We start from the raw sequence: 12,993 nt of genomic DNA on the forward strand, positions 1-12,993 counted from the left end.
GCAAAAAAAAAAAAAAAAGGAATAAAAAGAAGGAATACAAAGACACATAAGGGGATACTGACAAAATTTAGCAGTAGTAGTACCAGTCGCATGGACATAGTTGACACATAGATACCCAGGTCATTTCCTCTTAGCATGGCTAAAAAGTAGTACCCAGGTGGTGCAGGGAGGAGAGAGTGGAGGCAGCATATAAGTCAGAGCTGCCGGGGAGCATCAGGTAAATAGTGATGAGGATGCAGCAGTGTCAACAGGAACTTGGAAGAGCTAACATTGAAGCATATATGATAGCAGAGGTCATTTGATATGGATATTTGTAAGTAATGGTGGTTTTCTTTTGTTTAATTTTTGCAGGACTGGGGATGGAACCAAGGCGTTAAGCATGTTAAGCAAGCACTCTATTATAAGGTACATTCTCAAGCTCTACTTTCCTGTTTTGACTGGCAACAATAATCTATTTCAAGTTAGAACTACCAAAGGGTGACTTGCTCCTTTAAATAGCAATCCATATATTCCAGGGATCTCAGACGAGCATGATATGGCAATATTGATCTGCAGTAGGGAACTTTAGAAACAGTTTTCGTAGGCCTGAAGAGCATTACAGTCAGCAATGTAACGTGGAGCAAGGCTCAGACGAAAGGCGCATCGCTATACACATGTGGAATCAATAAGCTCTATGGAAATCTGATTAAGTCAAATATTTTATAACCACGATATTAAATCAGAGTGGAACATTATTAAAGACAGGAAGTCTGTAAACAAGCATACCAAGTAAAATAAAAGGAAAGAAACAAATCAATCGTATAAAAATGTGAGTTGTTTGACTGATGGGTAAGTCTTCATAGTTCTTTTTTATTTTTCATTGTTGCGGATTCCAAGAACAAACCACATATGAAAAAATAGAAGCACTGCTGTTGTACTCACAGAGATCTAAAATGCTCTGAAGCCTGCTCTGTCCTGTGTTAATGGGCCCTTCACAACTTCTTCTCAAGGTGTCATCTATCTACTTTGAACTTCAGAGTTTTGGATCAGCGCATTATGTTTCTGGGATTCCGTAGAGTAATGGATCAGATATAGCTAAAGGAAGCAAAGGAGACATGAACAGACAGGCCTTTGGAAGCCACAGAGTAATCTGGGGGAAAAATAAGATAGACAGAATGACAGTGGCCGATAGGCTTTTAACCAGAGTGCCCTAAAATCTAGAAGGAGTACTTTTTGCTAAACATAACGGCAGAATTGATAACAGAGTCATCTGGCTTGATGGCAAGTCAGTATGCTGTTCCCCTCAGATGGTCTTCTCTTCCCTTTATTTTCCTTGTATCAAATCACCTGAAAGAAGACACGATTGCAAATCACAAATCTTTTGAAGTTCTTTTCTTTATTTTTACATTTCCTCCTTTCTCTTTTCATATGTCCCATCTATGTCTTTTTCTAGAGTTATTATCAGCCCATATTTTAAAGGTGTCAAATATTTATATGCATTGTGAAAGTAACTTGATGGTTTTCAATCTTCCCTCATTTTTATTCAATTTTCTTTAATATGCATTTGTAGAGTTCCTGTTTGTTAAAACTGTCCCAGATTATACAAATTTTTGGCTTAAATAGTGTAACTTAGTCCAAATAACTCCTTTTAAAAAAACTGCATCCACTCATCTCTTTATGTTGTAATTTTTAGATGCATGTGCCATTTAGATTTCTGTTCAAGTTTGCAATTCACCTGTTGGTCTTCTCTGACATCCTGAACTGTAGGCATTAGTTTCTAATCCTGAGGGGAACTCAAATCTTCTCTGTGAACCTGAGTTAAAGAACATTGCCAGAGATTAAGAAATGTTCTTTGAAAATGTGTGAGGAGAAAATCAAGGTAAATCTGGCTTGGTGAGGGAGTAAAATGAATGCAGGGTGGGACTTGTCAGTCTCAGTAAGGCCTTGAGCTGGGGACCTACCTTCCTGGTGTGAGATCAAGTAAGAGCAGCAAGAGCCCTTACGTAGGTGCGGGCAGGTTCTCCTCCTCCTCTCTTCTCAGTTCCTCTACCTGCTTCCTCACTCTAGGTGCTCATCTCACCACAGTGAAAGCTTGTGCGCCTAAACCAAGATTGAACATGGAGGAAAGGGAAGAAAAGCCTCTAGAAGGATGTGAGATCTTTGTACACTTAAACGCTCCAGTATTTTCTCTTTGTGTTTCTGCTAAGGATAGCTTTTCTCCTACTGGAAGGTTAACTCTCTCCTTGTACAATTCTCAGACAAGCATGAGCATCACACTTGTTATTACTCCGGGATGTATAGCATGGGTAATTTAACCTTGCTAGAATTCAGTTTCTTTAACTACAAAATGAGAAGAATAATAATAGTGACTATCTGCACAGGTATGGTTTAAAAAACTAAATGTAACAAGGGATGCAAAGGGTCAGTTTAAAACCTGAAAATATGCAGTTTAAAACCCGAAAACATGCAGGCCCCATAATGTTAAAAATTGACAAAATAGCACCAAATAGCAGTGAAAGCATAAAGAATTTGGCAGTGTATATTAAACATGTATATAGGCATACCTTATGTTCTAGCATTTTCCATAAATGCAACTTAATGTGTGCTAAAGTGTATAAGAATATTCTTGTACAGCATTACTCATTTCACCCAAAAGCTATGAATGATGCAAATACCCATCAACCATAGAATTTATCTTGTAGTATATACATAAAGTGAAATACCACTAAGCAATGAACAATCATTCACTGCAGTCATACACCGTAGATACAACTCATGAGCATACTGCCGAATAAATGTCAGACATAAAAACCCGGTATAAAGGGGCGTAAATAAATTTGGATAGAAATGAATCAAAACAGGACCGTGATTATCTCTGGAAACAATCAGGGGATGACAGAAAGGGGATGTGGGGTCCTTTAAGATACATTCAATGTTAAATTGCTGAGTAGCTGTTACATTGTGCAAGTGAATGTGCTGCTCCCATATAATCCACGTACATTTATGTGTATGCATGCTACACTTAAATATAAAAACAAAAATTAAATTAAAAATTAAACATTTTATTACACGGAGGGGATGTTGCAATGGCCTGCCACTCACCTGCACTTGGAAGTGATAGCTCGTCACAGTGTTGAACCCTCCCTCTGCTGAAAATGTAGTAAGGTCACGGCCAATATTGCTCCCTTCATGGACTCTGTGGCCAAGAATCCCAAGTCCCCCATGGCTGGAGTCTCCCAGGCAAGTTAGACCCCAGAGAGGGTCTGCAGGTTATTTCCCAACCCTTCAATGCCTTTAGGGACTTGGATGCCTAGTGATTCTGTGGGAGATTTTGTGGTCATTGGATGACTTCTTTTTGCTGTCACCCTGGACTCTGTATTCTTGTGCTCAGTGCTCTGAGAGAACAGTTCATCTGTATTAACCGGTTGTCTCCCAGGCTCCCTTCTCAGCAGCACAGTGTGATTTTCTGTTTGGAAAGAAGCAAATGAATTAGTTGGACTAATTTACCTTCCATATCCTCCTTTGGAACAGGATGGTGGAACTTGAAATTAATGTCAGTATATGAATTCAAAATTACGTCAGTTATAGCTTTTCTAGTAGGCATGTGAAATTGTCAGAATGATATGAATTTTTATGAGTGAATCTTAATTTTAAAATAAAGGAAATCCTATGCAATGTATAATTTTTCTAGGGTGTTTTCTGAATACCAATTGGGTATGAAATGTTTTTCTTTGTTTGTTTTTTGAGACAGGGTCTCACTATAGTTGAGACTGACCTGAAACTCACTATGTAGCCCAGGCTGGTCTCAAACTCACAGTGATCCTCCTGCCTCAGCCTCCCGAGTGCTGGGGTTACAGGCGTGCACCACCATGCCCGGCCTGAAACGTCATTTTTTTAACTGCTGGAAAAACTCTTCTAATTTTCTATGAGGGCCAGAAAAGGAGAGAAGTGATAGGGATAATGATTGCAAATGGCTTCTTTGAAGACCTAGAAACCCCTCAGAGAGTAATTACTCTGAAGTCTAGCAGCCTGGTGATCTTTATTTCTTCCTTCCCAACTGTTTTATTAGTACAAGTTCAGAGTACATGCTTATACTCATCTTAGAGAATAAGTACATGGAATTAAAGCGTCTTATTTTTTTCTTCCTCTTTTCTCCTTCCTCTCCATTCCCTAGGTCCCGTTCCCATTTGTAAAAGAGCTATCTCCTTGTTTCTATCATTTATATAAAATTATTTATACCTTGTGTCTTTCATTTTTAAAAGTTATGTTATTTAAGCTTATGTGTATGACTTATTTTCACTTAATATTATGGTCTTGAGGTTCATCCATTTTCCTATGAATGACATTGTTATCCTTTTTTCACAGCAGAGTAGTATTCCACTCTATCTTAAACACGTTTTGTGGGTATCTTAATTTCTTAGGAACTCCCTACAATTTGCTTTGTTCTGAAACTGAGCTAGATTGTCTTGGCCTGTTTTGGAATTCTCAAGGGTCACATTTAAATATGTGTAATAATTAAAGTACTTACCCTATAAGTTCAAGGGCCTACTTCAGTATAAAGATAAATTTAAAAAAAATAGATCTCAAAGAAAGATATCAAAGAAAGTTATCAAAATCTAATGGTTAGAGAATAGAAGAAGGGAGGGATAAGGAAGACATTGATAAAAGTGTCCAAAGTTACAGTTGGGCTGGAGGAGTAAGTTGTAGTGATCTATTGCACTGCTTGATGACCGCAGTTAATCCATTGCATCTTTAACAAATATTTAAATATGTTGTTTAGCACATTACCAAAAGATAGTAAGTTAGCAAGGTGCTGAATATATTAATTAACTTGCTGGGCTATATGTATATATACCAAAATATCATATTTTACTCTTAGTGTGTGTAAACATTTGTCAAAAGTTGAGAAATAGTTAAAAAATAATTTGTCATTTCTTTCTCAGTTTTGATGTCGATCCATTTTTTTATGTTTGGCTTTGTCTCCCATTATCTTAAATAAAGAAAATGTATTAAAGACAACAAAATAGATAAATACCCTGGAGAGAGATTGTGGATTTCAAAATCCAATCAAACCATCTAGCGTTTGATGGAAGCTTGTCAAATACACCGATGACCACAGTGAAGTATGAAGTTTGCTAGACACAGTGTTCAACCTTTTAAAAATTTGTTACAGTAAAAATACATGATGAACGTCACCATAGCGTATATTTAAAATGTGCCAATATATGTTTTTCTATTAAAAAAATACATCACCAGTGATCCTTCTCGAAGAGTCACACTCTCTTTGAATACACATTTCATTTGAAGCAGTCCTGTAAATTGAAATAAGGAAGAATCTTCTGAGGTGCATCCAGGCAATGTGTCTTTTACTGTAATAATATTTTTTAAATGCAAACATTGACTTCATTCTGGATGGTTCTTTGTGTCATATATTTTTATCATGCTTCTAAGTTATAGAAAAGAATTTTAATATTTAAGTCATGGTGGAAACATTATTTTTACAATCTTCAAAAGATTTCATAAAGAATAGATAAACAAAATTAAATTATAAAATTAACAGTTATAGCTATGAGTATAAATCGGGATGTGAAGCCAACTTTGGGGTGAGTAGTTCTCTCTCTGCTATCAGCATGCTTGGAACTTCTAGGCAGACAGCGCTTTGGATAAGGCTAACAGGAGGTTCTTATCTTTTCAGCCACGTACACCCAAGGGGGCCAGGCCTTAACTTAGACTCTCCATCTGTGAAAGAAATCTACTTTGTGCGCGCTTGAAGAAAGGAGAAAACAATCCATGATCTGCTTCTGACCCCTACTGGCACGAACTAAGGATCATCAGAGGTCCTTTAAAGGGCGGCCTTTTAATTTACTGTACACATTAGGACATGCATTTTTTGCTAACTTTTGAAAGAACAAGTAAAACTAGACTGTTCTGGCAAACAGAGATCTTTTAAATGTTTTATTATATAAAGAAACTGACTTCCATACACAGCCAACTTTGAGCTGAGCAAGGGCAGTTGGTCATTACCTAATCTCCAAAAAGCTGCAAGTAATTATAGGGGACCGTTTACAAAAAACAGCAAAAAGACACAGATATCTGTACATCTTGGTCACTTTAAATAAGAAAGCATAAGAAAAGTTTTTCCCCAAAGAATTATTTGCTTACTTTAATTACAGACTTCCTTTCCAATTTAACAAACTATAAGGAATGTCACCACCGCTTTCTAACCTGAGCGTCAAGTTCATTTCTTGCCGTCTTCTTCACATATTTTCTGCCAGGCACGTTACTGGTTACTGGGGATTCAAAAAGAAACACCATGCACGTCGACTGCGAGTTGCTATAACAGAGTATGATGTGTCAGGAAACTGACTTCAAAAAATGTATGCGTGGCATTTGGTGCCCTTGAAATAAGTGAGCAGTTTGCTTTTTCTGTCATTTATTGGCCTATCAACAGCACCCTCTCCTAATTCCCATTTTTCCTCTCAAAATACATGAAAAAAATTTCTCCAACACTTTTCTTTCCTGTATTTCTGAAAGGCAGATATTCTCTGTAGTGGCATCTTTTTAACTAAGTTGAAGAAGCCTGAATAAAGGTTTATACTTTTAACAAATTTATGAATTCACAGAATATTAGATTTAAAAGAAATCAACTTCATGACCTTGTCTGTAGTCTAAATCAGGTTGGGATCTTGTAACTTTTTTTTTTTTTTTGGTCTTTTGAGACAGGATCTCACTATGTAGTGAGACTGACCTGGAACTTACTGTGTAGCCCAGGCTGGTCTCGAACTCACAGTGATCCTCCTGCCTCAGCCTCCCGAGTGCTGGGATTACAGGTGTGCGCCACCACATCTGACCTTAAATCAGGTTGGGTGTGAGAGGAACCATGCTTGAATTCTAAGTTTTGTGTCTAAATTAACAAGAATTTCAAGGGTGGTACCTGATGTACGTATCACAGAAACCTTTACCATGCTGCAAGATTTGTAGCATAGCACCAGCAAGGGTCAGTTGTGTACAGATGATTTTTTATAAGCACTGTAAGATATATCAATTTGCATTCATTTTATATTTATGTATTTCTGATTGTGCAGCTGTTGGCTCAGAGGATACTTAAATTTAAAATCAGTTAAGTGCACAGTTTTTGATAAATCTCATTTTTCACATCAGTGAGTAACAAGCGACATGGGTCACATCTGGAGCATCCAATCAGTAAGTGGACCATCCGTGTATAGAGGGTGAAGCCCAAGTACTACAAGAAGAGCAATCTAGTTGAGGGAACTGACCAAACAGAACAGCACATGTGGAAGGTGACAGAAAAATCCCCTTGGAGAAGTATAATCTGAACTTCTGTGTATGATGACAAAGATTTCTTTTCAAATATCTACGATAAAGCCAGGTGTGGTGGCGCATGCCTAGAATCCCAGCACTTGGGAGGCTGAGGTTCCAGGTCAGTCTCAACTACACAGTGAGACCCTGTCTCAAAACCAACAAAAGAAAACAAAAACAAAAATTGCATACTTAAATACCTGGGATAAGTGATTCTAGCAGAGAAAAGATCATGATCAAAGATCCTGAGACAGGAATACATCAAATTTGCTTTGATAATAGAAAGATAACAAGAATAATGTTAAAGCATGAAGATGTCCATTCTCTAAGATGTCCTAGGAAAGATTTATTAGCTGGGTCATGTGAATGTTTTTTTTAATGTTAAAGAATATTCTTTCTTTTTTTTTTCTTTTTGGTACCAGGGATTGAACCCGGGTTCTTGTGCTTGTGAAGCAGGTGGTGGAACCAGTGAGCTAAATCCCTGGCCCATTTTTTTTTTATAATTTATCATTCTTAGTTTGTGGTATTTATTTATTTATGGTACCCAGGATTGAACTTGGGACTTTGAACTTGTGAGGCAGGCAGTGGAACCACTGAGCTAAATCCTGGGCCCCTCATTTTTTAAAAATGAGTAATAAAACTCTCAGGATGTTTTCCAATAAAGATTCATGTGATCACGTAGATATTTGTATATACTCCATTTTATTTCTCTGGGGGAAAATACAGGGTTAGTAAGTGAATAAAAAATATAAGCCAAGACTAGAGTTTTAAGTAGAAGAAAAGCAGGCAGATTTGGGCTATGCTTAGGTAGAAGTCATAAAAACTAATGAATGATTTGAAGGAGAAAGAGAAGGAAAGAGAGAAATCTTAGAAAAGTTCTAAAGGTTTTCTTAAGGAGTTATTTTATTGGTGCAGATATTTTCTATTAGGATAAAACAGATTTTTGGAAGAAAATATTTTTGGAGTAAACATAAAGTATTTTATTGTCATTCTTTTTTTAAGATTAAAAATTCTAACATAGATATCAAGTGGGCACTTTTATACTTGTCCCACGGCTGGCCAGAAAGTAGAAATATTCTCCATTTTAGGAAACTCAGAATTCAGTGTGTGACACAGACATTATTTAAACCTTTCCTGCTGATCAATATCATATTATAAGTCTCTATGTCATGCCATGTTCGGGCAAGGGCACAGCATTCTTTCTATACAAGATGGGAACTAAGCCACACCTGTACCAGCCTATGCGCTTCCTCGCCGCTGCAGACTGAAAAAAGCGGAATGGAACCTTGAGTTTTCTTCGATGTACCCCCTATTGAAACAAGAAGCAACCTGAGCGCAGAAATGCACAGAGGTGGTTGAGTATGATGTTCCATGACCTGCTTTGCAATTCACAACTCATGTTTATTCTTTTAAACAGCCATGCTTTGGTTCAATACTTACGAAGACATGGCTTTATTCAAATTTTCGCCACATGTTATCCTCACCCAGAGTTCTATTACAATTATTTCTTTTAGCTGAGGTCCCTCACAATTTTCTGGTCTACTGCTTTTCTTTGGTTTGGTTCTGAGGATCGAACTTAGGGACCTTGTGCTTGCAAGGCAGGCAGCAACACCACTGAACTAAATTCCCAGCCCATCTACTGCTTTTCTTAATGAAGTTAATCAATGAATCTGTTTTTGTCAGACAAAAATTTATTCATTGTGGTTTTTATACATCTTCATATAGATCAACTTGTTTTCTTCAGTGTTCAAGTTTGGGGGCTTATTTTTACTAAGTATCATTCAAAATTTCCCTGAGATATATAAATTCAACTATAAAATTTAGGATATATTAATTAAACGTATTTTACATTCTCCATTATTAATTGTACTCATCATTATCCTGTTAATCTTTCTGATATTGCTATTTGCATTAGATGCTTTCTTTGTTGGGACAAAATACCTGGCACTTATGACTCAGGGAGGAGAGATTTATTTGGTTAATGAACTTCAGTGGGTTCAGTACACAGTTGTCTGGTTACAAAGCAGAAACATATGGTGCAAGGACTCAGAAGAGGAAAGCTGCTGCTCACCTCATGACAGCCAGGAAGCAAAGAGAAAAGGGAGGAACAGGGCCAGGAATGTACCCTTCTCTCCACTGACACACCTCCAACCAAGCTCTACCTCCTAACCGTGCATTCAGCTACTGAGCTCATGAACCTATGAATCCACTAATGAGTATGGCACTCCCGTATCCAGTCACCTTCCAAACACACGAGACTCAGGGGACATTTTAGATCTAAACACCCTTAAAACATTTCATTGTATCCTTTGCTTCTAATCATTATTGCTCAATGAAATCTGAACATTCAAGAAGAGACACATAGTGAGTAAATTGTGCTATATTCTTCAACTTAGTATTAGGCAACGTTATATAGAATGAAATTAACAAAGATTTATTGAACTAGGGAATGCCCATGTATTATGTGAAGAAAATGAAGATGCTAAGTAAAACGTATCCTATTGGGATAACACACTTAGATAAAGGTTTAATTTCTCTTGGAGACTAAAAAAGGAGTGAAGTGATTCATCTCATCTCAATTACACTGAATGTCACAGGAAGGAGGAAGAGACTATTAACATTTGCATTATATAGCTCTTATTGGCCGACACATAGAGATACCACATTGGTGATTATTCCCAGAAAAAGATCCTCTGTAAAGTAACTCAACAATGCCACTTGCACAGAACAGTGACTTTTGCTAAAGCTTTTCTTTGAGAAGAGTTCAAGGCTACAGAAATATTGCTTCTAACCAGTTGGGAACTACATCTTCCATATGAAAGAGAAGGAAGTGTTGTGTTCTCTTTCCCAGCACCAAGTCACAGCTGCATTAGCTTAGCAATGGGAAAAAAGCAGGGGTCCTGTTAAGCCTAAATTAATTGTTCAAGATAAGGACTCTCTCAGGATTGGGATTCCTGTCCTGAACTTTCCCAATGGAGTATAATACAGTGAAGGCTTTCATTTGCTTTTCTCTTTAACTTTGGTCTGAGTTGCAAGATATTCAGAACTCTGTTTCTCCTGTGAAACAACTGTCCATGGGCTTCATTTCTCTGACCATCCACATTCTGCTCTTGAGTGCATCCTATGTTTACTTCTTATAAATCCTTCCATGTCTCTTAAAAAACCAACTACCTGGGCTCTCTTCATAGCTCACATGTTAGAGTAGAACTGGAGCTAAAGCCACAACCAGTCCTACATCTATAATTTACAGAAAGGAAATCCAGGAAAGTGTCCACTTGTTTTACTTAACAGGCCTATAATACCTTATCCAATGGCTTGAAATCCATAGAAATTTGAAAATGGAAGCTTTTGGTAACACAACCTGACCTAAATGATGGTCAGATATGACATGAACTGATGTGAGGATATTGTAATCTTTCTTTATTCTACTTAATTAAATATTTGTATGTTTCCTGTAGAAATGTCTATCTATAAAATTACCAGAGACTAGTCAAGAAGCCAATGATATCTTTACTTCATACCAAAGATACGATCATCTAAATTTTCTAAAGTCTAGGAAAATGTTTTGCAAACATTTGGCCCAAGAATTTCAGGTAATTGACCACAGTCTCTGTAAGGAAGATTAAATGTATTGCAGGTCCTAAGAATCAACGTCTTATACTGGAAGTGGGTTCTAAACCAGATGGAGAGGGCCGGGGATTTTGATCAGTGGTGCCACCACCTGCCTCACAAGTTTAAGGTCCTGAGTTCAATCCCCAGTACAAAAAACAAAACAAAACAAACAAAGAAAAAACCAAAATGGATGGAGATTAGATTACTCCCTCTTGTCTATAAAGTGTACCTAAAATAATGATCTACAAATCACTTTGTGTGTGTGTGTGTGTGTGTGTGTGTGTGTTTTGTTTTTGTTTTTTTCTTTGGTACCAGGGATTGAACTTGGGTCTTTGCACTGCTGAGGCAGGCAGCGGCACCTCAGAGTCAAATCCCATCCCCTACTAAACACTTTTGGTCAAAAAAATTCATGACTATTCAGGGGATGGGACAAATACAGATGAATAGTAGCTAAATTAGAAAATACTAGAATAAATTCTCAGTAGAGCCTAGAGTTTTCACCTGCGAGCCAAATTATTTGTTATTCTGGCCACCACTGGATAAGAAGATGAAGTCAGTTTCCATTTTCATATGAATTCTCATTTTCCTTTCTCAATTTATTTTGATCTCATATATTTTCATTGCTTTAATTTGTTTTCCAAAGACAGATGGGAAGATCACTGATATGTAGGCCAGCAAATTAAGGGCTCAAGACTCAACCTAGACATGGGTGGCACCAAACCATAGGGTTTAGCTGGGACAAAATAAAAAGGGAAAGGAGAGAATGTGCCCATTTTGGTGGACTCCAGTCTTTGACATTGTCTTTGAACATTAGTTCTCAGTTTCTTCAGCTTTCTACTGCAGACTTGTGCTGGTGATTCTATGGTGACCTTTCCAGCCTTTGACTTTGGACTGGTGCTGCATCCTTGGTCCTTCTTGTTCTGTAGCTTCTGTTTTCTTGGGCTGAGCAGCTACTGGATTTCTCAGCTTTCCAGCCTGCAAATAGGTCACTTCTGATCCTAAAAAGAGCCCCTATGCACCCTTCCACCTCAGGTTCTGTAAACTTATCTAACACATCCCTTGTGAGTGTGCACGTGTGTTTGTGTGTAAGGAATTAATAGTGATTTCATTCCTCTAAAGAATACTAATACAGCTGGGCGTGGTGGTGCATGCCTGTAATCCTAGCACTCAGGAGGCTGAGGCAGGAGGATCACTGTGAGTTGGAGATCAGCCTGGGCTACATAGTGAGTTCCAGGTCAGTCTCAACTACATAGTGAGACCCTGTCTCAAAAAACAAAACAAACAAACAAACAAATAAACAAAAAAGAATACTAATACAGTAAGTATGGCTCATTTTAAATCTAAAAGAGTAAAGAGAAACTAGCCCATTAGCTGTCAATTATGATTTTAAGATTTTGGACAAGCATCTTTTGAAATACAGGGGGATTTTTTGCATCTTAGCTTCTTTCATCCAGTGAACACAAAGGTATCTAGATGACTTGGAATACATGGACAATTGCCTAATATTGACCATGAAATCAAGAACAGCCAATCATCAGGAATTCTATTTATACAGAAATTCTAATATAGGTGAAAGCCATTTCAGGGACTCCTAGATAAATACCTGAATATCATACATATTTGGGTGGCTTTGCCTGAGAAAACTTAATGAAAAAGCATCTTACTACACAGATTTCTTGTGTTTGTATGGTGTCAGTTTTGCACCCTATAAATATGGTGAAACCTGTCTTAACACCTGCTTTCCTCCATCTGTATCCCTCATTAAAATGTCCTTCAAAAGTTGAAAGGGATTTCTCCACTAGTTGATGGCATGTCCGGACCCTCCTAAAGTTGACCACCACTACCGTGTGACCAATAAAAGAGACGGAAGCAAGGAGACTTAAGATTTCAAGAAAAATAAAGTGAGAGCATTTACTTTTAGGCATGTTCTGGGAAGCACATCATCCTTCCCCCTTGCAAATTCCCTTTACAGGTGTCTCCGAGGAACAGGATACAGGATACTAGCATGAATCTTTGACATCCAAGACTTGAACCTGCAAATGTCTGTGTTAACTTGGGTATCTGTGAGGGCTGGGTAGAGAA

The sequence above is a fragment of the Fukomys damarensis genome, unplaced genomic scaffold (genome assembly GCF_012274545.1).
Source record: "Fukomys damarensis isolate Sample0158 unplaced genomic scaffold, DMR_v1.0_HiC HiC_scaffold_16, whole genome shotgun sequence".
Taxonomy (NCBI): Eukaryota; Metazoa; Chordata; class Mammalia; order Rodentia; family Bathyergidae; genus Fukomys; species Fukomys damarensis.